This window comes from Tupaia chinensis, unplaced genomic scaffold (assembly GCF_000334495.1).
Source record: "Tupaia chinensis unplaced genomic scaffold, TupChi_1.0 Scaffold144702_1, whole genome shotgun sequence".
NCBI classification, from domain to species: domain Eukaryota; kingdom Metazoa; phylum Chordata; class Mammalia; order Scandentia; family Tupaiidae; genus Tupaia; species Tupaia belangeri.
The window spans coordinates 2,611,023-2,617,145 of NW_006204563.1; positions in this window are offsets into that span (position 1 = coordinate 2,611,023).

Genomic DNA, 6,123 nt, shown 5'->3' on the forward strand with positions numbered 1-6,123 from the left:
CTCCCAGAACAGAAGTTCCCAAAAGCTTGCTTACATCAATCTATTGTTGAATTGTATCAATGATTAATAGACCTGCCCTTAATCAAACCCTGAATAGAATCTTTGATCTCTATTGTTAAAACTTTATGAATTGATAATTAGAACACGTAGCCCCTCTCCCATTTACTTGTATGTATCCTCTTTTCAATAAAAAGGCACGGTGATTCCTAGCAGTTGTCACTCCTCAGAGAGCGATCTCTGGGAGTGTCCGGCTGAGGATGTGCATGAAAAGGTACGAGGCCTTAGTCTTTCTTTCTTTCCAGCGCCGCCTCCGTCGAGTCAACCCACCCCTGCGGAGGCTGGCCCCCGGCAGATTGGCGCCCAACGTGAGTTGTTCGAACTTGGAGCTGAGTAGGCATTGGTAAGTATTTTTTTTTATTTTTTAAAGACAATAATAAAACTCCTGCATAGGGTGCCTAGGACCCCCTGGTAGAGGCAGACCAGGCTTAGAGGATGGGAGAAGAATTACTTAGGGTGTTAGTGATCAAGGATAGCTCTAACACTAAGTGCCACCTCAGAACTTTTTGAGAAGTTTACTGCCTAGGTGCAAACAGTCAGGGGTAGTGCTGTACCTAAGAATCAGAACCGTAGAGATGCTTTACTGCCTAGGTGCAAGCAGTCAAGGGTATTGCTACACCTAAGAATCAAAACTATACAAAATAATTAGTGCCTAGGTGCTTGCAGCCATGGGAAACGCAGCATCTAAGTATAGGGCTTTATATGTGGACTTTTTTTTTTTGGAGAGGTTTTCACTATAGGGCACATGCACTTGCCAGACAAACAGAGATAGACAGCGAGATAGAAAGCAAGACATCACCCCCCAGGGGAGATGGTCACGCTGCAATCCCTTCTCCTCCATTCTCCTCTCGGGATCTTGGGCACGCACGCACATGCGCCCGGCAAAATAAACAGACTCCTAAACCTGTGGGATTTAAAGAAACAGTCAAAAAGGCTTAAAACCTAACAACGTTCATTTCTACTTCCCTTTATTATATCCTTTTGAGGAGGGGGAGCCAGAGTGAGAGGCTATTTCCTATAAACTGCTTAAGGAAATTAAACAAGCTGTGCAAGATTTTGGCCCCACGTTGGGCGCCAATCTGCCGGGGACCAGCCTCGGTGGGGGTAGGTTGGCTCGATGGAGGTAGCGCTGGAAAGAAAGGAATACTAAGGCCTCATGCCTTTTTGGACACTCCGGCTGAGGATGTGACTTCCCTAGTGACCTAGTATTATTCCCGGGGGAATTCCAAGGGAAATAATGTTGTAGCCCAATGAATTTCAATCTTTTTATATCTGAACACACAAGAATATGACTTCTTCCATCGGTAATTACTGTATTTGAACAATATTGATTTTTTTTGAGAGGTTTTTGCTATAGGGTGCATGCACTCACCAGAGAGACAGAGAGACAGAAAGCAAGAAACTACCCCCCAGGGGGGATGGCCATGCCACAATCCCTTCTCTTCCATTCTCCTATTAGGATCTTGGGCACGCACGGATACGTGCCCGGCGTGAGTTTAAGCCACTGGGTCCAGGACTCGAACCATGGTCGACTACTTGGGAGTCCAGTGACATAGCCATTATGCTGACTGCTGGTCCCTGAACCATATTGATTCTTAGCACCCTTATATTGTATCTCAGCACTCCCCTGCTCTTTTCATGGCCACTTACCATCTCCAATTTACAGGACATAATCGACAGCGGCATGAGAGGAATAAATATCTTACCAGGAACATTTAGAAAGATCCAAGAAAACAGCTGGTTAAATAACCTAGGGTAGGAATTGCCACGTAAGGCAAGAAAAAGAACTTGTTAAATGGTGTGGACAGTGAAGGGGTGATGGAGGGGACCCAGAGGCATGACTCTCGGGGCAGAATTTCAGGCTGTTTGGTGGTGAGTGGTCATGTCTAGTTAAGAATTGTTGTAGGGGTACTTTTCCAGTGTCCCCACACATGTGTTCCTCATATAAAACAGTTATAGTTACATCAAGACAGGAACCAGAGGTCAACTAGGCTCTCCACATTCTTAGCTTCTATGTGACATTCCTGGCATTCCATGGGGTCCCTACAGCCCTGTTCTGCAGTGCATGTAAAATTATCAGGGATAATGAAGGCTGATAATGACAAGACTTCCTCTCTCTCTCTCTTTGGCTGTGTGATCCACTAAGGTCTTCTACAGTAGAATGGATGCTACTTGACAGCCAGGATCATTTCCCCAGGTGATATACTGTCACTAATCCACTCCAAAACTTTACTATTAAATATTAAATAATAATAGCATCCAAATCCTGATCTTTTAGCCATCACAGACAGGTTTAAATCTATTGACTGGCTGGGTATCGAGTTGTTTCTTAAGCCTGCTAAACCACAAGTGACCAACTCTCATATAAACACAGTAATGAGTCACTAACCTATGACAAGTGTCTATTGCCATGGTAGCAGCCAGTCAGGAGTACATTAAATGACATTTATGCAAAGAACAAGGCAATGATTCTACCAGAGAGAAAATATAGGGAAGAGTGGAATCAGTGCAAGCCAGGACATCAAAGATGTTACCAAGAAAACACGCATGTCATCATCACAGACAGTTTTCATTTCCTCCAAGCAATCTATTGTAGCAAAATGGGAGTGGAAAGCACATGCTGAATTTAACGAGAGGAAGTGCTCTCCATCAGAAATGCCAGAGGGCAAGTGTGAGCTTCCAAAGTGAGAGCAGGGAGTAGCCATCTGGAAACGCTCGTTTTCATTTTGCAAAATGCTTTGTGCATAGTAGGTGCCTCGATCCCTATGAATTGATCGCGACTTCCTTGAGCACACCAGACTACTTTGAAGCATTTTTTCAGGCTCTCTCGCACAAGGTAAAGCTGTCTCACCAGTTTGCACAGCATCTCCAGAAATGCAGGCTCTTGTTTCTCCTGCAGCGCATGCAGCTCTGCCTTACTTCATTGCAGCCAACCGTGCCTGAAAGACAGGAGCAAACAAGATGGACAAGTGTGGCAGTGAATGAACCGTTTCACTGCAATTAGATGTTCACGGAGAATAAATTATCCTCTAGTTCAAGCTGTCCAGCAGTAATTCTCATTAATAATAACACTTCAACAACAGTCTGCTTCCCACGACAGGGAGTGCTAGAAACTTTATCAGTACTCTTAAAGCAGGAGTCGCATCCAGACGGCTAGCCCAGATTGCCATATGCAACACAGAGAAGGTTTAAATGACAAAGAAGCCTGAGAGCATAACCGGCCACAAAGTTCACTAGCTAGATGAGCAGGGGGGGAAATCTAAGAGGATTCTCCCCTTCAAGATTTCTCTCCTAATTCATGCTAGATAGGAAGCAAATTTCCACAATAGTGAATAAGTATCTAACGGGATGTTTTCTGAGGTCTCTCTTTTCCTTTTTGTCAGCAACATCTCTCACTGAGTTCTACTCTCACTATTTTTTTCATTAGAGACATCTCTCACTGCATTCCACACAGAGCCACAAGCCTTTGAAGAATAGGGGGCCCATGGAGGCAGAGATTTGTGTGGATACATATATGCAGACATCCATGCAAATATAGACACACACATATATACATGCACACATACACACACATCCATGCAAATACACACAAACATATACATGCACAGATACACACACATATATACACACATCCATGCAAATACTGGCAAATATACACACATACATACATACATATACACGTATATACATACATCCATGCAAATACAGACATACAGATATATATGCACATATATACGCACACATAATTACATACATGTGCACATATATACACGACCACATACAAACATATATATACATGCATGCACACAATATAAACACATAAACACACACACAAATACAGACAAGAATATATATCCAGATACACATGCACATATACAAACACATGTACACATAAATACAAATATACACAGCCACATGCAAATGCATGTATACATACAGGAACACAACACACAAACATATGCACACACAAACATGCATGTACACATATATGGACATGATAAACACACACGAACATGTGTGCACAAGCACATACGTGTGTGTCCGTATATACATACATGTGTGCATGGCCATACGTGTGCATGTGTGCACATGTATACACAGAGAACTACACGTTTACCTATATACACATATCTAAACATGCATATACACACACGCACATGTGTGTGTGCTTGAGATGTTGGCTGGTATATGTATGTTGAATGCACAGATGTAAAACTGTCAACTGATTTTATACGAAATACAGTCTAATCTTAAAAAAAAATAAAAAGCACACATAGACACACAGTCAGAGAGTCCCTGCAGGTAGTTGGTGCTGACTGCCAGCGAGGAAACTCGCCCTGGGGACCCCTCACATTGTCTCCTACGTGCTCTACCTTGAGCTCCTCCAGAGGTTGGTGGCCGGTATTCTATTGTAAGCACCTCAAGAAAGAAAGAAAGCCATTCAGTGACCCCCATTGCCTCTGTGCCCTAGCCTCAGGGGCTAAAAGGATCACACCACTGCTCCTGTTTGTGGAAGGGATCAGAACGCCCCGCCTAGATTTACAAGGAACAGAAAAGGGGCTTAGTCTCCTTACAAAATGTAGCAAGATTCTAGAAAACCATCTGGGATCAGAAATGTGGCTGTGGCCATTTGAAGCTTAAAAATGAATACATAATGGATATCGGCTGGACAAAGAGCAGCTGGCAGGAACATTCCAGGTGACCTCAGAAAGTAGCATAAGCAAAACACCAAAGTGTCAAAGCAACCAGCTCATTCTAGAAACTGTGGTCATTTGGTGTGAATAGACTCAAGGGCAGAGGAAAACGACACGCTGTGTTCCAAAAAGATCACTCAGTAGAGACTGTGAAGGATAAAGTGCCTGGGACTAGCCGAGCTTTAGAGAGCCCAATTAGGTGAGTATTGCAATATCAGAGAGAAATAATGAGGTCCGGGGATGGGATGGTGGTACTCAGGATGGAGTTGAAGGAAAGAATATATAAAACCTTCAAAGGTAGAGTAATAGGGGGAACCATTTATTAAATTTCCACTGTGCATTTAATTATCTCACATAATTTTCACGATAACTCTGTGATCTTGGAATTATTCTTATCCCCATTTTATATATAAGGAAACTGACACAGGGAAGGTAGGCTGCTTCCCCATTCTCCCACAAGGAGAGCGAGGGTTCAGAGTTCAACGGTGAAGCCAACACATTCACTTGCTAAGCTACACTGCTTAAAGGAGGTGATGACAAAGGAAAAGCGCCCAGGATCTTTACTGGGTTTCTGTGTTCAAGAGTGAAGTGACTGTTGGAACCAGCAGTTGGCATAATGGTTATTGTCGCTGGACTCCCATGTAGTTGACCACAGTTTGAGTCCCAGTTCCAGTGGCTTAAACTCACGCCAGGCACATGTGCGTGTGTGCCCAAGATCCTGAGAGAAGAATGGAGGAGAAGGGATTGTGGCATGGCCATCCCCCTTGGGGGGGTGGGTGAGGATTTCTCGCTTTCTCTGTCTCTCTCTGTCATTCTGGTGAGCACACACACCCTATAGCAAAAACCTCTCCAAAAAAAAATAAAGAGCGAAGTGACCGTTGATGTGATAGAGATAAAGAAAGAAACACAGGAAGATGAAAAAGTGGAGCTGATAAAAACATAATAAATTGGGTGGAGATTTCCTAGAGCCTGTTGGTGATCAAACAAGGCATAATGGGTTTTGTTCGTGTAGAAATAGATTAGTTTATCAAGAATTTATCATTATAAAAAGTCTTTAGAAAGCATCTAGCCAAATTTTAACTTATGTTGTTGTCATTAGAGGGTACCTATACTCACCAGAGAGAGACAGAGAAGGAATGGTCATGCTCCAATCCCATCCCCTCTATTTCTCCCTCCTTTTGGAATGCTGGACACACATGCACATGTACCCAGTGTGTTCCCAAACCCCTGGGACCAGGACTCGAATGATATGGTGGGCCATGTGGGATCTAGCTTCCTTAACCATTTACGCCCTGTAGCTAGCCTATATTTTAATTGTTTTCAGTTTCTTTCTTTCTTCTATGAGAAAGGAGGACAGGCAGAGAAAGGGAAA